Genomic DNA, 23472 nt, shown 5'->3' on the forward strand with positions numbered 1-23472 from the left:
TCCAATAACAGCAAGTACTTACTGAGTTTCCTTCATGAGGACTTCTAAGTGTTTATTAACGCTGTCCCTCATGTTTCTTAATAATGCCTGGGCTATTGCAATCATCATTGTTTTGATAGCTTTATTGAAGTATAATTAACGTACAACAAACTGCACCCATAAAGAGTGCATTTGTAAATTTTGACATGTGTATACACCTGTGAAATATCCCTACAATCAAGATAATGAACGCGCCATTGTTCCTGCTGTAGCTATTACTATTCACATCAATTTTACAGGTAAAACAGTTGCTTTCGTTTGTTTGCCGTTAAACAGATGCTACAGAAGGGAGGATGGGCGGGGCCTGAAGCGGCTCTTCCACATCAGCCAGTGCCTGTGTGTTGGTCTCTTCTTCTGTCTGCCTGTCTGTCTGGTTGTCTCCTCCATCCTCCCTCCTTCTGGCTTCACACTCATGTAACTGGCCACCCACTGTATGTTTAAGGGCATAGATTTATCTTATTCAGAACTGCTCTCCTAAGCCCACACGGAGAACCAACATCAACAGCTACAAAGAGTATGTTTGACAACGTAGTCTCACAAGCTCTTTACACGGTGCCAGACAGAAACAATGCGACCTAGAAGCTTGACCTTGCATGCATGCTGAGCCAGGTTAGAACCCTAGTCCTCAGATCTACTGTGTGACCCCAGGCAAACCAAGCCTCCTCTCCAAGCCATGGCATCTTTTCTGGCCAAAGGATGTGAACCTCATGGTAGAATCTGCTTAGCATGACATTTTACGACAGCCATTGCTCTGAAAGTAGCTATGACAATTAAATGCATCCTAGCAGTTTTGCAAAATGGTGTATCTCCACAAATGATTTTTTTCTCCTTCAAGAGAAGAACTGTTTCTTTTCTGTGTGTGGTGGTGCACATTTGTGCACATGGGTATGTGTGGTGGTATTGTATTTCCCAAAATATTGTGCACCCTAATAAACTTATCTGGAGTCAGAGAACAGAACAGCCACTAGATACAGAGGCTAGAAAATGGTGGCACTTACACCTTTAATCCTAGCATTCCAGAGGCAGAGATCTCCCTGGATCTCTGTGTGTTCAAGGATACAGCCAAGCATGGTGACTCATGCCTTTAATCCCAGAAAGTGAGCCTTTAATCCCCGGGAGTGATGGCAGAAAGCAGAAAGGTATATAAGGCGTGAAGACCAGAAACTAGCAGCATTTGGCTGGTTAAGCTTTTAGGCTTTAAACAGCACAGTTCAGCTGAGATCCATTCTGGATGAGGACTCAGAGGTTTTCAGTCTGAGGAAACAGGATCAGCTGAGGAACTGGCGAGGTGAGGTAGCTGTGGCTTGTTCTACTTCTCTGATCTTCCAGCATTCACCACAATTAACTGGCCTTAGGTTTGATTTTATTAATAAGACTCTTTAAGATTCATGCTACAGGTATGCATCTGTGTGGGTACACATTTTGAAGCCGGAGGTCAATATCAAGGGTTTTTCTCTGTTGATTACCATCTCCTATTCTGAGATGGCCTCTCAAAGTGGAGCTGGAACTTACTGACTCTGGCCAGATGCAGGGATCTCTCTGTCTCCACTTCCTCAGGGCTGAGATTGCATGCATGCTCAACTTTTATGTGGGTACCAGGGATCGAAACTGAAGTCTCTGTGCCTACACTTTACCTCCCGAGCCATTCAAGCTGTTAATTACAGAGGTAGGCACATACAAGAGCACATTCCAATTTTCTACTCAGTGTAATGTTGTTGATCAATAAAACTGCAATGTTGTCGGAAAGGAGTAGAGAAAGTTGGAAATGGGCGGCATCTTGCTTAAGTTATCTCTTTGTTAGTTTTACTTTTTGAACAAAAATGTTACTCTTCAGACATTAGTTGTTTGGACAAAGGAAAGAGAGAAAATGGGCAGCACACCACTCAGAGTGATGTTTATGGCCTCCTATTAAGCCCATTCCACTCATTTCCAGGGTCATGGCTACATTTCAGCAGAACACAGTCATCACTGATCAGATCCACAGGAAATTAAAAAAATCATTTTCTGAGTTCTGTGTTCAATACAAAAATCACATTAATGAGTTATTGAGATAAATGGTGAATCTGAATGTTGAAGAGACCAGCAGGTCAATACTGGAGAGCAATTAATCAGCATAAAACATGCACTGGAGGAGAGCTAACTTAAACGGATTCCCTCCTTTTCCCCCTCCCCTCACCCCTTCCTTCCTTTATTCTTTTCTTCCATGCAAGTGAGAAATAATCACAGCCAGGGTTACTCATCCCTTTGGGATATAACGGAAATGCCATCTTGGAAATCTTGGTTCTGGAGGCATGTTCCAGCCAGTGGGTGGCATGCAAATAGCCAGACTTTGGAGAACTGGTCAGGTGCCATCTGTTCAATAAGAGGGCAGGTTTTGTAACGTGCCTCAAATGCCAGTTGCTCTTGAAGTGTCCCAGGTACTCCCCAGAGACAGGTAGGTGCCATTTCTTCTGTTTTCAAGGAAGCATGCTGGGGATAGACACTGTACTAGACCCTGAGTGCACAACAGGGTAAAAGCCACATTCTGTGTTCTTCCAGAGCTATAACACACTAACTAGCACAACTCCACATACCCACGTTACAGATAAATAATAGTGTGTAGCCAATGGCAAGCCCTACATGAGTGCCGTGAGGAAGGTGCACTGTTGTAAAGGAGCACTTATTTGAGTTGCAGTCAGGTTGCTCTGGCATGGAGGTTGATCAAAACTCATCACAAGAAGTTGGCTTTGAGCTGGGCCTAGGGTGGGGTTGCAGCTGCCAATCATGTGAGGAAGGCTGATCGGGGACACATGGAGAATGACAAACCTATACACACAAGTTCTCGCCGACCACATCTGCTCTGTCATCCGGTCCTCTCAGTCTACACCCATTCCAGGTAGGAATGCTAGCTTTCACACTTGTTCCGACACATCGGTGGATTTGTAGGCTTTACGTATGTTTTAATTTATAAAAATATAAAAAGATTTAGAAAAGTACCCCTTATGTTCTAAGAGACTGGAACTTTTGCTGGACCTCATAGCTGGAGTTAATAATACACCCTGAGGTCTCTTAAGACTCAAAACTGTTCTCCTGTGTACTCGGCCCATTTGCTTAACTTGCCTTTAAGAGGCCAATGTAACAACCAAGCTCACTTGCCTTGGATTTTCCATGTAATCAACTTTTACAATTTAAGCTAATGCACACCTGCGATCTTAAGTTCTGTGCTCTTGCACCCCCGGCCGAGATAATGCATTCACGTCCTCATCATTTGCTGAAAGCAGCAAAAACAGAGGTGAAAGCAATCTTATAAAATGAACCTCCCATCATTGTTGAACACACCATTTGGATACTGGCTGGTAAACAATGATGTTTGTTGTTTGGGTCAGTTTGGGTCAGTGAGTTAATCTCTTGTAAAACTCTGTTGAAGATTTCTGTAAAGTATCCCATACCTTCCCCATGTGATGCTTTCTGTGCAGTCCAATAAAGACAGAGGAAATCCCTTTGCTAGACACAGACACACAGCCAGCCAGCCACACAGACAGACAGGGACAGACACACAGCTAGCCACACAGACAGACAGGGACAGACACACAGACATACAGGGATGGACACACAGACATCCAGCCACACAGACATACAGGGACAGACACACAGCCAGTCACACAGACATACAGGGACAGACACACAGACATCCATCCAGCCACACAGACATACAGGGACAGACACACAGCCAGCCACACAGACATACAGGGACAGACACACAGCCAGCCACACAGACATACAGGGACAGACACAGGCACAGGGACAAATGCACAAGACAGCCTCCACGTAGACACAGACTCACACACATACAACAGAAGATGGAAGACAGGGAGAGTGAAGGAAAGAATTCAGATCTGGACTCGCTCTTGGTTAAAGGACTTCAAGAAGTACTTTTATTTCTTCCCTTAGTGTGACACTGATGCATTATTTGTGACTCAGTTAATCACTAACACATTAATCCATACATAGGTGTGTATAATTCAAGTTGTGTAACTGTATTTACAACTTTTCACAAGTGTTCTTTTAAAAGCTGTGTGTGTGTGTGTGTGTGTGTGTGTGTGTGTGTGTGTGTGTGTGTGCATGCGCGCGCGCGGGCACACACACACACTGAGGCTCATGTGGAAGTCAGAGGACAACTTTATGGTGTCGGTTCACCGTTTCCACCTTTATGTTTATGGTGTCGGTTCACCGTTTCCACCTTTATGTTTATGGTGTCGTCGGTTCACTGTGTCCACCTTTATGTTGATGGTGTCGGTTCACTGTGTCCACCTTTATGTTTATGGTGTCCGTTCACTGTTTCCACCTTTATGTTTATGGTGTCGGTTCACTGTTTCCACCTTTATGTTGATGGTGTCGGTTCACTGTGTCCACCTTTATGTTTATGGTGTCGGTTCACCGTTTCCACCTTTATGTTTATGGTGTCGGTTCACCGTTTCCACCTTTATGTTTATGGTGTCGGTTCACTGTTTCCACCTTTATGTTGATGGTGTCGGTTCACTGTGTCCACCTTTATGTTTATGGTGTCGGTTCACTGTTTCCACCTTTATGTTTATGGTGTCGGTTCACTGTTTCCACCTTTATGTTTATGGTGTCGGTTCACTGTTTCCACCTTTATGTTTATGGTGTCGGTTCACTGTTTCCACCTTTATGTTTATGGTGTCGGTTCACTGTTTCCACCTTTATGTTAGTTCTTGACACCGAAATCAGATTTCCAGTCTTGCACAGTAAGCACCTCCGGCCGAGTCATCTTACTGGCACCCCAAGGGCTCTTTGTGTTTGCAGGTCATGCTAATTTTTAGGTTCCAGACAGAAGTAATGATTCACAGATACAAATGCCACTATTTTACAAATATATACACCTGCACACCGTGTTGAGATAAATAAATGGAAATTTACTTCAAGGATTGCTGAGTGTACAGTAGCTTTTTTTTTTTTTTTTTTTTTTTGGTTTTTCGAGACAGGGTTTCTCTGTGTAGCTTTGCGCCTCTCCTGGAACTCACTTGGTAGCCCAGGCTGGCCTCGAACTCACAGAGATCCGCCTGGCTCTGCCTCCCGAGTGCTGGGATTAAAGGCGTGCACCACCACCGCCCGGCAGTACAGTAGCTTTTTAACAATGAGTGTTTGTTAATGAATTGATAAGGAGGTGTAGCTACTAGTATAGTATAAAATTGTCTATTTTGAAAGACATTATGATTTCTACTTAAAGTAGTTTGGGATTACAAGAAAAGGATTTACATCCATATCAGAAACTGGACAAAGCACACAAACAACAGTTTGTGAGATAACAGACTATGGACTTAGTTGTGTCATTCCTTCACACGCTGAAGCTCTTAACCCCACTGTGCTGTATTTGGAGATAGGGTTTTAATGGGTGATTGAGGAGAAATGAGGTTGTCAAGAGGATGGAGTCCTGGTCTAATAGAACTGGTAGTATTATAATAATAAGAAAACCTCCTTCTATAAGATCATTCACTGAGGAAAGGTCATGTGAAGAGAGTGAGAAGGCGGCCATATTTAATCTGGTGGCAGAAGATGGGGGCTCATCAGAATCTAACCACACTGAAACTATGGACTTCCAGCATTCAGAACTGTCAGAAAAGAAATCAGGGTTAAGCCCTTTGGTCTACAGTACTTTGTTATGACTCACATAGACAAAGACATTGGGCATGAAGCCACAGGTGATGATTCCTGAAAGATGGGAAACAAACAGAGGGAGCCCCACGATTGCCACACGTGATGGCCGGCCTTATGTCAACTTCACACCCAAACTAGAGTTATCTTAAAGGAGGGAAACTTGGCTGAGAAATACCTTTATAAGATCTGTCTATAAGGCCTTTTCCCAACTAGTTATCGATGAGGGAAGGCCAATCCCACTCTGGTTGGTTCTATTCCTGGGCCGGTGGTCCTGGATTCTATTCTTCTAAGAAAGTAGGCTGAGCAAGCCATGGGAAGCAAACCAGTAAGCAGCACTCCTTTATGGCCTGGGCATCAGCTCCTGCCTCCTGGATCCTGCCCTGTTTGAGTTCCTGTCCTGACTTCTTTCAATGATGGACAGTGCTGTGGAAGCATAAGCCAAATAAACTCTTTCCTCTCCAACCTGTTTTTGGTCATAATGTTTGCCACAGCAACAGAAACCCTGACTAAAGTACCACACCACAGGTTATGGCCTGAGTGTTTCCTAGCCATTAAGGGATCAGAAGCTATGTCAAGTGAAACTAAGGGGTTGGAGTTCAGAGGCCAGACAACCAAACAGTGGAGGATGGTAGAGGGAGGAGACTCTGGATATGTGCAGGGTGTCCACCACACTATCCAGCAGAGCACTAGCACATGTGTGAGCAAACCACCTGAGTCTAGGGCTAGACCTGAGAAGACTGAAGGCAACAAGCAGTATTTGATACACACAACTACAGATAGTGTCTATTCTGCCATTCAAACTAGAAAACCTCAAGATCACAGGGCATTGAAAAGGTTCTCACTTCTGCATGAGAATAATTAGCCTGGAAAAGCTAAGCTTCATTTCCTCGTGACAAAACAAAAAGCAAAATCTCAAACAACCAAACATCCTCCATGTGACTCAATTTCATCCTAGAACAAATCTCAAAGACATTTGGAAGAAACCAAGAGTATCTAACACTCAGCATAGTAATAGCTGTATTATCTAGAATCCAGTAAAACTTTCCCAGGCGTTCAAAAAGCAAGAAGATAAAACCTGATGAGATGAAATCTACTGAAAACGGCCCAGATGTTGGATTAATAGACAAAGATGTTAAACTATAATAATTACTCCACATGTCCGAAAGCTAAGTAAAGGCATGAACAGATATTTTTAAAGACCTAAATTTGACATCTAGGGACAAAGTTGTAATATGGGATATGAAAGATTCATAGTTTAATCAATGGGGAGGGCTCTCCAGCCCAGTGATTGTTCTTGTGGGATTCAAAACGACTTCCTGGCCATGGCAAGATACCCTATCATGAACTTTGGAATTGTTTGAGAATAATTGAAGCCAGGAATGTTAATTTCTCAATGTGTAAGGCTCCATTTGTGTTTACAAACACAAAATTAGACCTGGCTTTATGAACCTACAATTTGAAAGACTGAACACTATGGGGGACAAGAAGGGGGCAACTACAAGCCAATGTGATGATATGAACTGAGATGTCCATCTTTCATCAGCTTCCCTCCCCATCACCTGGTTGCTCCAGGGGGGAGTTTGAGGATTAAAAAGTTATTCTATTTTCCTAAAGAAAAATAATTTCTAACTTTATTCTAAATCCTTATCCTTATACCCACAGGTAAGTATATACTTATACTCACATCTCATCAAGGAAGCTTCTTTGTGCACTAGACAGCCGATTACAGAAGTCCATGGCTGGTCAGAATGAGGAGAGTAAATAAGAGTAGGCACCCAGCCCCACTTGTACATATACAATGCCCTCAGCTCAGGAGACATTGTGAGAAAGGGGACAGAAAGATTGTAAGAGCCAGAGGACCAGAGTGCTGCTAGATAGTGTCTTCTAGACATGACAAGAATGTTACATCCTTGACATCTTAACAATATGATTGCCTAAACAAGACCTGTATGATGACAACACCAGTGGACATGCCATCATGACAGGGGAGTTTTTATGAGGCTCCACTCTTAGGGCAGGAAAACAAAACAAAACAAAACAAAATGTGCTCCTGGTCAAGAAAATAGTATCTCTGGCCTGGGTGGAGAACTAACATTCCAGTTGGGTGTGCTTGCTCATCTTGGCTAAAGGATCCATCCTTAGGAAGATGGCCTCACTTTAAGCCATGCTAGAGACAGGCAGAATAAGTAATTCTTTAATGATATACTATACTTTCCCTTCCCAGAATCCCCACCCCTAATGCAGAAGGTTACAGATCTCAGCCAGGTAGGGTTGTAAGTCTGTCCACTTGTCTGAATTTCTCAGGAAAGGTTAATATTCCCTTTTCTTCTATATGTTTTCTAAGCATTCTTGCCCCACTGTGGGCTTTCACTCAACATTCCAGGCTTCCTTATTCTTTCTCTATAGCTTCCCTCCCCACCATGTGGCTGCTTTTTGGCTATGTGTCTGAGTTCTATGCCAGCTTCCACGGCATGGTGTTTTCCCCTTCTTTCCTCCATTTTCCTCCTTGGGCAGAAGTTGAAGTCTTTGTGTATAACAATAAGGATTCTGGAGTAAAACTCATGAACTTGAGAGAGATAGGTGAGACGACAGAGAAAAGGTAGGAATAATATAAATAATATGGCACTCATGTAAGGAATTCTTTAAAAAATAAAGCCTTCAAATTATAAATGAGAACAACTTAACTTTTTCTATCAGTATGAGATGTTCCTTGTATCTCTATGGCAGAGAAGTAGAATCAACACACTTACTTCCATCTTCTTACTCTTGAATATTCTAGGTTGCTATTGGCTTGTAAATCCTGTTGCATCATTCATGGTTTATAATGTTTTTGTTTAGTAAATCACAGGTAGATATTGCGGATTGGATTATGTTTTCCCCAAAAGGCATGTTGAAGTCTTATTCTCCAGTGCCTATGTTATATGTGCAGAGTATTTCTGCCTCTCCTAAGTTTATATTTTGAAATCTAATCACCAATATGATGGTTATGAGCAAGTAGGGCTATTGTAGGAGGTAGAGATTCTGTCTGAAGGTTGAAGGCCTCATGCAAGTAATTAGTGCTGTAACAAAAGAAACTCTCAAGAACTGTGTTGCCTTTCTACCATCAAGTCAGGACACTTTTATGTTGTGGAATATTAGTTTAAGATGTGTTATATTCATTTATGCTGTAGAATATTTGTTTAATGATCCAAAGATGTGTTGCATTCTTTTATGTTGCATTTGTTTAACTCTGTGAAGCTGTTACTGTGCCTACCTAAGACACCTGATTGGTCTAATAAAGAGCTGAACAGCCAATAGCTAAGCAGGAGAGGGATAAGCAGGGCTGCCAGACAGAGAGAATAAGTAACTGCCACACAACATGGGGTCATACTGGACAAGAGTGGGTCTCAAACACAATGACATAAGTCATTTACCTTGTAAGAAGAGATTTAAAGATTTAAGGGACATAGTGAAGACAGTCAAGTGAAGGCAGGGGAAAAAATGAGAGTTGCATTGTGACAAGCCAAGGAATTTAAGGCTTGCGAGAGAGTACTGGAAGTGAGAGGCTTCAGGAATGTCTCCTTAGGGCAGACAGAGAAAGTACAGTCCTACTGACATTTTGATTTTGTACTTTGAGCCCCCAGAATTGTGAGACAATAAGTTTCTGTTTGTAAGCCAGCCAGTCTGGCAGCTTATCACAACATTCCTAGAGAAAGAGTCCTGTGAAAACAGTGACAACATAGTCCAACAGCTACAGAATCAGCATAGCTTTCCAGCAGGCAAAGTGTTAGGATCATGGAGAAGTCCTGCAAAAGACCACCATCCATGTATGCAATCAATAAGAGCATTTATTATTCCACTATACTGGGGCTGTCCATCCCATATAAAGGCAAGATGGCGAAGACCCTGAGAGAAATGTGTGGGCTCCTTTTAAGCATAGCCCAGGTAAGGTTCTAAGGCAGTTAGGTTACTTTAGATACAATTGGCTCAAGCAAGTGGCAATTATATCAGTACATTTCAATTGGCCAGGGCTAGTTAGAGGTTGGCCAGTGTACAGTTTTCCATTTTGGAACAGTCATGGACAAATCCCAGTCTTTATCCTTGAACTGCTGTGGAGGTTGGTTATCCTTGCACATACTGACTGCAGGGGCTGGCTCAGTGGCCCAGGCTAAGTACATCCTATCTCCCTTGTCTCTGTTGTCAGGGGCACCAGTGATTAATTGTCCTTTGTTTGTGGGTCTTCCTCAAACACCTCTTGCTCGGTTCCATAAAGCAGGGGCCAAGGTCTGATCTCTGAGAGAAGACTGAGCAGCCTGTTATGGCATCTGCTCAGTCCTCTCTCACAGGGTGGCTGCTGTGCCTTTCCCCAGCACCTCTGGACTTAGCAACTTTCTCCAGATTCCCGAGAGAGTGATACCTGTAGCTCCTTTACTGATTGGTGCTCTTCCCCCATCCTACTTGGTTTGGACTTGCAGTGCTTTTTTTGTCATTTTCCCCAAGAGACAGCAGCAAACAAGGTGTCAGCAGAGTCAGGACATGCTTGGAGCACTGGAGTTTGACTTTGTATTGTTTTTGGAGTTGACTGCTATAGGGAAAGACCTCGTCATCACCCAGAGAGGCTCCTGGGAAGTAGGACAGTACAGAGTGCTAGGGGAGGGCTTTCCCAGACATTCCAGCTGAGATTTTTCCCAAGCACTCACCTCCAGGTGATCTCTAAGGTACTCCCAGACTCATAGTCAAGGCCATTCCTGGTGGATGAGGTCCACCCTAGACTAGAGGAGCTGTTTAAATGACATCAGTCCAAGCACCATTAAGTTTTCTTAATATGTAGATACTGAAAATGCAGCTATTATCAAGTGTGATTCTGAACATTTTAAAAAACAGGTTCTCACATTAAAGAGATTATTCATAAAGATTTAAAAATATTATTAATAAAAATAAAGATTATCTTTATTTATTTAATTTTTACTTTTTCAAATAGAGTAACTTGGATTTCAATATGTAGCTCAGGCTGGCCTTGAACTCATGATCCTCCTGCTCCCACCTTCCCACTACTGGGATTACAGGCATGTATCACCACACTTGATGCACATTGGCAATTAGTGATCACTTAAGATATAACTACTTTGTTCTGAGTTTCTTGCTGTGTGTGTGTGTGTGTGTGTGTGTGTGTGTGTGTGTGTGTATGTGTGTGTGTATGCATGTATTTTTTGTCAGAATGGCTAACTCACTTTATTGACTATAAACATGCTAAGAGACAAGATGAACAGACACTGTTGGTGCAAGCCTCTGAATTTGGGGGTGGTTGCTAGGCAGTAAGTACTCCTAACTAACTTAGAAATGTTGGCAGATTTCAGAAAAGCTACAGTTACAGCCTCCTCCCCACAGGAAGACCTTCAATGGTTTTTTTCCCCTCTTGGCATCCATGACTCCAATTCTCCACTCTATCAGGGAAGAGAAATGAACATGAGGAAACTTAATTGGATCTAACACCCCTTCTACTGCCAATGAGTAAGTAGGAATCATTGAAGTTGTAGTAGTCCCTGGCACACTGACAAGGTCAGACTGCAACCAGGCAGCCTTTCCTGCACCTGTGTCGCAGAACGGTAGACACTACTGTTGCTAGCAGGGAGGTGTGTTTGTTTTCTTCACGTGAGAACATAAATTGCTGCTTTAAGAAAGTAGTGTGCACTTTGGGGAAACATGGTTGCATCACAGACAACTCTAAAGCAGAGGTTCTCAGCCTCCCTAACACTGAGACTCTCTAACACAGTGGTCCTCAGCCTCCCTAACACTGAGACCCTCTAACACAGTGGTCCTCAGCCTCCCTAACACTGAGACCCTCTAACACAGTGGTCCTCAGCCTCCCTAACACTGAGACCCTCTAACACAGTGGTCCTCAGCCTCCCTAACACTGAGACCCTCTAACACAGTGGTCCTCAGCCTCCCTGACACTGCAATACAGTTCCTTGTGTTATGGTGATCCCCAGCCATAAAATTATTTTCATTCCTACTTCATAACTTTAATTTATAACATTCATTCATAACCTTAATTCTGCTACTGTTTTGAATTGTGATATAAATACATTTGGAGACAGAGGTTTGTCAACGGGCAGAGGCCCACAGTTTGAGAACCACTATAATCTAAAGGGTGGGGCCACAATTTCCAGATGTAGAATCAGGCCTTGACTACACTATCCACTCCCAAATGATGTCAGAGTCCACTTTGTGCCCTTTGGACTCAGCAAAGGAGACACTGCATCCAGTCCAAATGTGAGGAACTTTAGCTATCAGGACATGGGAGGGATGGAGATGGGACCTCATCCTTCTGTGGAGAGGCAAAGTCATAACATTGACCTCTGCAGGGTCAATGGAAGTGGAGCTCTGAGGGAGGAGGTTGCTGTCTGAAGAGAAAGAGCCTTTGGTAAGATGAATTCATCCTATCTGAAGGTTTGAGGGAATAATGTATGTGTGGAACGAAGACCAGACCCCACAAACCACTGCTTCTGTGGGGCACCGCAGGCCAAGGAGTCACTCTGAAAAGGCCCAGAAAATCTTTCTGCTTATTCTGTGTGATATGTAACAGGGTAAAGGAGGGCTGAATGCGAGTGGCCATAGATGCGTTGGCACTAGACAGAACCTCTACAGCAGACCAGCTGCCAAGAAAGAAAGCTGCAGGTAGGAGAGCTGATGAAACACCACACCCTGTGCCCATGCCCATGCAGTGGCCGCCAAACATGCCTGATTATGAGAAAAGGACGAGACTTGGCAAAGCCACATCACCCACATGCCTATGGACACCAGTTATAATAGGCCCTTGAAATAAATAATGCCCAATATTGGCAAAACAGGGGTATTTGGTAAGTATTTGGAAATCATTTTTTCCTTGATAAAATTAAGTTAATGCACATAGAAGTATACAATTTTAAAACTTTAGAATGCCTAAAAATATAATTTGCAACATTTCCATTAATGTGTTTGTGCATATCTTTTTATTTGTGTATGTACAAGTGTGATGATATTTTCTGTCTTTCTTTGAGATATACTTGGCACAGATTAGAAAACATGTCTAGATTTCCAATTTGTTTTCATTTTTATTTAATACACAACAGTCATTTTTAAATGTCATTTGAGACTACAGTGTTAACAGCTTTGAGGTGTCTTTTATTATGAATATAGCCTAATATTTTACATTATCTTTTATATTTAAATAACAGTTAGCTTGTCACTGTATCACATTCTCACATTATACTCAAAATTTCTGTAGACAAATTTTTATGTAATTTATGATTTTTTTGAAATAAACCACTGGAAGGTCTATACATTTGCACAAAGCACATGCACATATTTCAGGCTTTTTTATTTGTTGTACAATTAATCTCCAGCTAGGTTGTATTGGATCAAAATGAAGGTATAGGTAGGCAAAGGTGGTATATTGAATTTGAAAAAAAAGGAGGTTCTTTCTCATCAGAAGCCCTGGGTTTCAAGCTTACCTGTTTATTTGCAGTGTAATCTATAGCATCATTTCAGAGTTCAATTTCTCTATTTTCAAACTGGAACAAATAATATAAACTCATTTCTAAAATGACTATAATGATTCAGTGAGTGAAGACGGAAGTCCTTGTAAGGTTTAAAGGCTATCCAAATGTTAGCTGTTTATATTACTGCCATGTTTCCAAATTGTGTTTCCTCCCTAGTTGCCACTTGAAATATGACAGCCATAACATGGTCCTGTGCCCGGCCATAGAGATAAGGACAGAGCAAAGAAAGTCATTCCTCAGGGCTAACAGGAATTGGGGGAGGAGGCGCCAAGCCATCGCCTGGAAATCTCACTAATGAAAGTTTATGTCTCTCTGACATCTCACACTGACACTGTGGGCCTGTGGGGAAAAGGGTCATGAGAAGCCCAGAGGCCAGGCTAACTTATTACCATAAGTGTGCTCAGAATTAGAGGAGAGAGACTAGGAAGAGCAAATGGGATAAAGTCACTGTGCAGCTGGCATTTACCTTCTGCGAGATTAAAGTGCTCAGCTGAATGGACCGATGTCATCTCTCTGCAGATGTGCACGGACACGTAATGAGATGAAAATATAATCAAATGAAAACTCTTCGGCAGAGGGCAGGGTTTCCCTTTCTTCTCTTCATTTCCCAGTAACTGTGAAGAGGGAGGAGGGAAGACCAGTGAAGACACGCTTCTAAAGCCAGCCTGATGGGTAGGCAGGCAAGGGAGGGGAAAGCAGAGAAATCGCCATTAAGGACCCAGACTCAGTTGAGCACCAGCCCTGATGTGTGTGTGGGCGGGGGGAGGGGAGTAAGAAGTATGAAGAGACGTGTGTGTGGTGGGGAGTAGGAAGGGTAAAGAGGTAAACCAGACACTAGGAACTAACCGACAGAAGAAAGAGGGACCGGAAGTAAGAAATGGCGGGGAAGGGGGAGGGTTAAATTTGAGGAGTGTTAAACAGATGCCTTAAAACAGTCTTGAGAGTCTGACAGCTGAGTTTTTGTTTTTTTCAATGTAAAACTTAAAATACGTATTATCTAGTTTGATGATTTCAGGGAGGCTGAAGGCAAGAGGAAGGACTTTGGCTAGAAAGGGATCTGAGAAGAACTCAAAGACTTTAAGGTTGTCGGGGAATCTAGAATGTTGAATGTCAGTGTCTGAGGTGTGGGAGATCCTGGTGGAACACATCACAGCCAGACTTGCTTCCTTATATAATCAGTGATGTACAATGGGAGCCTGATGTAGGAACTTGGGGCTCAGCACAAGCCACGAGTGCACTGAGCGTTTGTGAGCAGTGATGCTCCTCACCCCAGGAAATCAGGTGATAGGGCCCCAATGCTCCTGTCACTTAATGAGAATTTTGACTGAGGTGACATTTCAACTAGGCCATAAAGGACAGACATAAACTATACAAACAGACAAAAAGAAGCAAGATGCCTATTCATAAGCAGGAGAGGCAATTCGAGATGTGTTATAGCTCTGTGACCAGAGTTTTAAGGCAAAATCCAGGGCTGCAGTAGCCTCAACTACCAGCTCTGACCATCTGTCCTCAATACACCAATTAACAAAAGGTCTGCCCTCAGCAAGCTTCATTCCTTTATTGTCAGCACCTTGTATGTATGCCTCAACCCAAATCATCTTCTAATTCAGTGTTGGCTGTCCCCCAATGTATGCTTACCCCCAAAGTGGCTTAAAATGAATAATTTTCTTTAATAGTATCCATATTTTCTGTGCCAAATACTGTGAGACAGATGTAATATAATTTTATTTTCCATAATGTTTACAATACGTGAAGCCCAGATAAGTTTAAAAGTCTGTAAAAGGCCAGGATTTTGAACCCCACTGCTAGTATTACCTTAAGGCTTTGCTCAGTCCAGTTCATTTCTAGAAATGTGGACTAGGTTGTCTACACTGTTTCACTGAAAACCCTTAAAACCTATATATAGTTGGTACAGATTATCCTTATATGTGACATATTCATATAATCTATGTTTAAAATGCATATATATGAGCTGGTGAAGTCCCAAACCAATAATGTAACACAGCTCGTAGAAAAACAGTTTGTGCATGATGGAGCCACTTTTTTCTTAAGATAATTTGTTGAGACTGATGAATTTAACTTTTTGTTTTAATGGTTTTATAAGATATGAAGATGAAAAATGTAAAACCAAGCTTTACAACGTGGTAGAAATAACAGAATATTCTTCCAACATAAGTTGAGGCTAGAAATGTCTAGACTCTCACTATAATAGTCAGAAGTTGACCAGCCCTGCAAGGCATTGAAGAGCCAGTGTGACTCACCTGACTCTTGTGTAGAACTGCATATCTTTTGATTAAAACAATCCTGGCAGTGTTACTTCCCAGGTCCTGGGATGAAGCAACGCCACGTGTTCTTTGGAAACATCTTCATTGGAGACTACAATTCCTACATTATCTTGGACTGTTCGAGGCACAATGAGTAGAAACAACAAAGAACATAATTGAAAAGCAGTTACTTAAATGACCAGAAACAGATCATAAAACAGTTATTATTATTGTACTTTGTATTAGGGCAAGATATAGGACATATATGTGATTAAACAATCCTGGTCAAGAAGGGTCTTACCCATCACTGTCTAGTTCTGGTTCTGCATGGTGGTCCAAAGAGTTCCTTATTACTGTCATCATTTCTGGGGATTAACCTGGTTCTGACATGCTTATTAAACAAACTTAAGTAAACCATAGAAGGTCAAGGGATCTACAGAATTTAAATAACTTAATAAAAGAAACCAACACATCAGATAAATAGAATTGCTAGAAATAAAAATGAAAATTTTCAACATTAAAGCTTAGTGGGATATTAAATAGTAGTTAGGTAATAAAAAAAATCAGTGATTGAAGGATAAATCACACAAAGTTTCCATACATGCAATGCAGAGAAATAAAAGGAGGGAATACATACATGAAGAAGGTACATGAAATAGGAGAAAAGAATTCTCACTGGGAATGCATTAAAACTTCTTGGTGTGCACATAGAGCTCCCTTTTAAGTAGTAAACACAGGTACAATAATATTTTAAAACAGTAGTTAAGAATTTTAAAACTAGTGAAAGATCACAAATACATTTGCAGGATACTAGGTTATCTCAAGTAAGATGAACAAAAAGAAAAACATATTTAGCTATATGACAGCAAGCTGTAGAACAAGTAAGAAGGGAAAAAAACTCTCTAACCCAGTGGTTCTCAACCTTCCTAATTCTGCAACCCTTTAATAAGGTTCTTCATGTTGTGCTGACCCCCAACCATAAAATTATTTTCATTGCTACTTTATAACTGTAATTTTGCTACTGTTAAGAATTGTTGTTGGGGAATATTATTTTAAGGTGTGTTACTTTTGTTTAACTCTTGTGAAGCTGTGTTACTGTGCCTGTCTAAAACACCTGATGGTCTAATAAAGAGCTGATCCATCAATAGCAAGGAAAGAGAGAAAAACAGATGGGGCTGGCAGGCAGAGAGGATAAGTAGAAGGAGAAATCAGGAGGAATAGAAAAAGAGAGCTAGAGGAGGAAGAGAACTCTAGGGGCCAGCCACCTAGCCACACAGCAAGCCATAGAGTAAGAGTAAGATTTACAGAAGTAAGAGAATGGGAAAAGCCCAGAGGTAAAAAGTAGATGGGATAATTTAAGTTAAGGAAAGCTGGCAAGAAACAAGCCATGCTAAGGCTGGGCATTTATAAGTAATAATAAGCCTTTGTGTATGACTTATTTGGGAGTTGGGTGGTGGGCCCCCCCAAAAGATTAAAGACCAAAGGAAAAAACAGCAAAAACAAACAACAAATTGTAATGTAAATGTCTGTGTTTTCTGATGGTCTTAGGTGACCCCTATGAAAGTGTTATTCAACTCCCAAAGGGGATGCAATCCACAGATTGAGAAACACTAGGCAGTCTCAAAACAGCAGTAGTGGACTCGCCATCGAGAAAAGCCAGAGAAATAGAAATACAACAAAAAACTTCCAAATGGGATTTTTCCACAAAGGAGGGACTCAGGCATTTCTTGTGCTCACTGCCAAGCTATTTGCTACTTATATATTCAGGGAGAGGGGAATCATGTACTCACTGATGACCCCATTAGGCTCTAGTGGATAGTTCCAAGTAAATTGTCACATAGGTGGACCTGGATAAACCAAATCTGTCACAAACAACAAATGTAGGTGAATCTGGGAAAGGGAGTGCTAAAGTGGTGTTGTCAAGGAATTGTTGACAGGTACAGGAGGGAGACAAATAAGGGTGGAGGGGAGAGTAATCAGATACTCTACATATGTGTGTGCATGAAATGTCAATAACAAACTTAATCAATAGAAAGATGAAATGACACTATATATTGACATTTGGGAATCATGCAAAATAAATGCCACTGGAAACTGAGGCTCATTAGAGTATAAATATGTATGAATATTTACATATGTCTGTGTATGAGATTAGATATTATAAAAATCAATAAAAAGACTGAATATAAATAATTTTCAAAGAGGTTTTTGGCAGAGAATCTCACCAAAAAGCATTTGCAGAATTCTTAACTTTAAATAGAATAAAGTGGGCTTGGTTAGAAGCAAAGGAAAACATTAAATGTTAAACCTTTGGGTAAATTTATGAACAGTGTAGTCAACAACAGAATTGATATCTTGAGAACTTAAAAAGAAGACACAAGATAACACATAAAAAAGTGGAAATGAGCAGAAAGCAGTGCAAGAAACAAATGTATGTTAAGTATTATATTGGAGGAGAGTAAAGGTATTGATTAATATAAAAATTTGGAAAAGTACGTATACGTATTTGTGATATGAAGATGAATACCGAAAAAATAGAGATGTTCATTTCAAAGTGAGGAAGAGGGAACTCAATAAGAATAGGTGCTCAGTCATGTGGTGGTGGTGGTGCATGGCTTTAATCCCAACACTCAGAAGCAGGTGGATCTCTGTGAGTTCAAGGCCAGCCTGGTCTACAGAGTAAGTTCTAGGCAGGCTCCAAAGCTACACAAAGAAACCCTGTCTCAAAAAATACAAAACAAAACAAACAAAAAGAACAGGTTGTATGGTGAATTGCTAAACAGTCTTATTAATAAAAAACCTGGAGCCAGACATTGGGGTAAAAACTGAGAGATCAGAGGAATAAGCCAAGCCACAGCCAGCCTCACCTCATCAACTCCTCAGCTTCCAAAGAGACCTACTTCCTGTATACCCACACCTATATGCCTTTCTGTTCTGCCACCTCACTTCCTCTCTCCATTCAGCTACATCACTTCCTTTCTGTCTGTACAGACATCCAGACCTCTATGGTTGGTACTGGAATTAAAGGCCTGTGCCACCATGCCTGGTTCTGTTCCCCAGTGTGGCCTTGACTCACAGAGATCCAGATGGATCTCTGCCTCCCAAATGCTAGGATTAAAGGTATGTGCTACCATTACCTGACTTTTATGTTTAATACAGTGACTGGCTTTTTCCTCTGATCCTCAGATAAGCTTTATTAGGGTGCACAATATATGGGGGACACAATATATCACTGCAATAGGTCCTCATTCCAGAGAAAGAAATGGGGGAAGAAAAAAAAACAGATGCAGCCAATGGAGAGCGAAGAATGTAATGGTGGGGTCACCCCAATGGGCCGAGAATTCTGCTGCTACAATGACTCGCACATCTGTAACCCAACACTCTACAAGTGGAGGCAAAAGAATTGCTTCAAGTTTCAAGCCAGCCTGGACTAAAGAATGAGACGTCAGGTGGGGAAAGGTTAAATTCACCAGTTAAAATACAAATGTCTTGTTGTTGAATAAAAAGAACAGAATCTTGTTTTTATGTTTTTTTAAAGATCTTTTTTTTTTGAAAATTAAGAATAAAGGGAGGTTGAACACCAAAGAGGAGAGAATATATGCCAAGCAAACATTAGACAAAAGTAGCCAGTGGTTGTTTTTTTATTTTCTTTTGGGTAATATCTGAACCACTAATGTCCAACAGATTAGACTCTAATAAAGGGGACAATATTAAAGGCAAGTTGGGATGTTTCATAATGTAAAATCTGAATCAACTAAAAATGTAACAACTTAAATCTTTGTGCAAACCTATATGTATGCCCCCCATTCATGAGAATAGATTGTGCAATTTTAATGAACTCCCTGCCCCATAGGCTCAGGTATTTGAATAGTTGATCCCCAGCTGGTGGTGACATTTGGGGGTGAGTTTGGACCCATTAGGATGCTCAGACTTCCAGGAGGAAGTATGCCATTGGATTGGAGGTGGGCTTTGAGATTTTACAGCCTCATGGAGCTTCCAATTCTCTCTGTTTTTTGCATGTGGATGAAGATGTGATCTTCCAGATCCTTGCTCCTGGGGCCTGTTGCCATCCTTCCTCTGTCACTGTGGACTCTCCCTCTAGAACTGTAAGCCACAATAAACTCTTCGCTATGTTTACTCAAAAGGAAAACCATTTTTTCCTCAGTTAGATTTTACTTAAAATTGAGAATAATCTTAATTCATAAATGACAGCTGTGTAATAAAAGAGTAATTGGTTTTATAACTGTAGTCAAGAGTTCTTGAAGTTTTAGACATGTTAGACAAGATACATGGAATATATTTAGTTCAAAATTGGCTAATAGAACTGAGGGCACAAGGATTTGAAAACAGAAGAGTGGAGCTGTTCACTGGGAAGAAGGAAAGGGATGAAGTGCAGATGGTGGGAGTCAGGCCCTAGGAACCACTGCCGCACAGACAGAAGCAAGCAAATCATTTACAAGTTGATAATTAAAACATTGATAAACAGTGTCTTATACAGAGACTGTCTCTTCGGGTTGTTTGTGACTTCAGAACAATTAAACAACAATTTTTGGGTTTTAGTTTCTTTTCCACTAGGTGATCAGACTGAACAAGATTCCTCATATTCAAAATACAGTTTTAATATTAGAAAGGGAATATTCCAGAATAATAAGAGAATAGACTTAAGAGTCATAAATTCATTCATCTATTCAACAAATATTTATTGAATAAATACTATGGAGCCTGAGTGTATCCCACTATAGGAATATGGACAAGGTTCTCACCATACACTTTCTCAAGGATCTGGAAGATCACATCTTCATCCACATAGGCACCGAACAGATACAAGCTATCTATCTGTTATCTACCTACAAGAAGTAGGGTGTTGTCATACAGATTAAAAACACATTTGGAAGTTCCTTGCTTTTGAAACAGGTACTCACTGTACATCCTTGGCTATCCTGGAACTCAGAATGTAGGTCAGGCTGACCTCAAACTCACAGAGATCTTCCTGTTTCTGCCTCCAGTGGGGTTACTGGTGTGAGACACCACACCCAGACTTCAAAGTTCTTACTATTGTGCTTGGTTCATAACAAACTTGTATTAAATGCTGACTTAGACTCTTGTTATTAATGACAAAATCCAATATAATTTTATTCAAGTCTATATACCTATAAATTGTTTTGGAGTGGCACTCTTGGCAGGAAATTAACACAGGGAACAAGGCTGTCTCAGTTGAGTTTTTATTGCTCTGAGGAGACACCATGATGATGGCAACTCTTATAAATGAAAACTTTTAATTGAAGCACTCACTTACAATTTCAGAAGTTCAGTCCATTATCATCATGGCAGGGAGCATGGTGACATGCAGGCAGAAGTGGTGCTGGAGCCAAGAGTCCTACATCCTGACTCAGAGGCAACAGGAAGTCAACTGACTGTCACATTGAGAGAAACTTGAACAAAAGAGACCTCAAGGCCCACCCCCACAATGACATACTTCCTATAACAAGGCCACACAATGTCATTCCCTTTAGGGACCATTTTCTTTCAAACCACCACAAGAGCCTTATCTGAAAAAGCAGGGTAAGTTAGCTCTCCCCGAGAACAGTCTGTAATGGATAGAGGACTCCTCATTTCCCTCAAGTATGATCTTCAGGAGTTAGGTGTATGGTAGGCTCCTTGTTTACTCAATTATGAATTCCTCTTTAGACACGTTTCTGTCCAACCTGTGAAGATGAGCATGTGATTGTCATCTTAGCTCAACTCAGGGAACTATCTAGGACTTCCTCCTTATTTACTGTCCCCTGAGGAGGTTGCGTGAAGGTATAAACATGAAATTACACATAAATTTGATACCTAATATATCACATTTCTCAATTTCCTTTTCCCACAGCTTGCCTGGAGGAGTCCAGTGTGGTTTTCTTGTGCTATTCACTTCTCTCTACCCCCATGTGTAATTGTCTTCTAACTCCTCATGTGGTGGATGATGCGTTGGCTTCAGCAGCCTTCTTGCTATACCTCATTTATCTCCAGCTCATATTTTCACTCCCCTCTGGTGAGTCATGCTGGTGGCGCCAGAGCCCAGGGCTGTGGCAGCCTATCTCTGAAAGAACTCCACTCCTCCAGAGCTGAGTGGCGACAGCGATGCCTGCCTTTCATTCTAAATGTATGGTGGACTATGGTGGCTCACATGGAGATGCCAGCACAGTCTGGCACATTTGTGCCGAAGGAGGCTGGAAGGGAAGCAGGAATTTTCTTCAAGGGCTATTTTAAGGGAATGTGTGTACGATTCTGAGCACAGACATCACTGAGCATTCATGCTGAGGTTCTAAATGAATTGTGTTTTATTTCCTCCTTTCATTTTGTTGCATAAATAATATACTCCTTGTAGAAAAACCAGGAAATTCAGTAAAAAGAAAAAAATAACATAATGTTGAAAAATTCTACTATCCAGAGATTACCACTGCATACAATTTTGACTATAGATCCTATTAGAATTTTGCTTATTCAAGTATGTCTAAACATATCAATGCTGTACTGTCTTAGAACATTTTAAAAATGCCTTCCAAAACCTTTCCCAAAATTGTAACCTTAATGTATTTTAATAAACCTGAAAGGCCCATAGTGTTGTGTATGTGTTGCCTAAAGGTATACAGTCCATTAAGTCAAAGTACAGTTGCATTGTGCTCTTGTGTTTCTTGGGAAGTATTAAGGGCTTCTAACTCATACCCCAGCTGCACTCCAGGCATTTGCTTCCTCTGTTTTGTTCTGCTGTTTACATTGTCTATGCACAGCTGCTGATGACTACCCAGGATCCTTCATTTCCAACCCCCACCCCACCTTCATGTGGAGCTACTTTCTGGGAGACTAAGCCCTCCCCTCACGTTCCACTCTTGTAATCTCTCACTTCCCTATCATTAATTTACCTTCTGCAGAGACCACATTATCCAAGATGAGGGGCCTTGGTGGGAAAGTTCAGAAGTCAAAAAGCACTGAGCAGACAAGGGGACAGGACCATTGGCAGGTGGGAGCATGGGTTGTGGAGGAGGCATGGGTTATGGTTGATGCTCTACTGGGCTGAAAAGAGCATGTTTTTGAGTTTGTGCTTTACACACTATACTTAGATAATTTAACCTGATAATTCAATCCTAATTGACCTTTATGTCGTTTGCCACCTAAGCCTCCTTCTCTTCCAAGAATCCTTCCAGAAGACCCAGTTCAACTCCTTGAACTTGGCTGTTGATGACTGTCCCACTCAGAAGAACATGGACTATTTTTCATACTTTCTTAGCTTCTGAACACCACTACATGTTGTTTTTATTTTACAATTGTATGCTATCATATACATTGCTCATATTCTATTCTAAGTAAAATTGCCAGCACAAGCTAAGCAACAGAGCAGGGTTTATTGTCAATGGTAATTGATTCCTTTAAAACAGCTCTATAGAAAGCCACATACATCGAACAACTGTTACATGCCGAGTGCTTCCACGTAAGGTATCTTATTCGAACCTTAAAGTCTTCCTGCCAGTCAGGGAATAGTGACCCATTTTTCAAATAAGAAACACGAGGCCCAGAAAAGTTAGACTTGTTTCTCAGGAGCCCATGACTAGTGGGACTAGAATCAGAACTCCAGCTGCCCAGTCTAAGTTGGTGCTTTGGGCTCCCAACTTCCCATCTGGCATTAAGCCTACTCAGGTCACAGGGAGAAGAGCATTGCAGGGGAAATTATCTTGGATAATGAGTTTGTTGAAGGTCCCAGAGAAGAGAAAATTATGACCATCTTGGTGGTTATCGCTTGCCAGACTCATGACGCCTCTGTTCTTGAGGAAGGGCCTCTCTTATAAAGCAAATTGAACAGGTTTACACAGGTTTCTTTTCCACCAAGCACACATTTGGTATTTTTTCATGTAGGAAACTGCAGGCCATAAGATTGCATTATGGTAGGGAAACATCTCTCTAGGATTTCAAGTCTACATGTGCAGATTGTTTACACCATTAAGAACATCATACAC

The sequence above is a fragment of the Peromyscus californicus genome, unplaced genomic scaffold (genome assembly GCF_007827085.1).
Source record: "Peromyscus californicus insignis strain IS unplaced genomic scaffold, ASM782708v3 Scaffold_5__1_contigs__length_169319896, whole genome shotgun sequence".
NCBI lineage: Eukaryota > Metazoa > Chordata > Mammalia > Rodentia > Cricetidae > Peromyscus > Peromyscus californicus.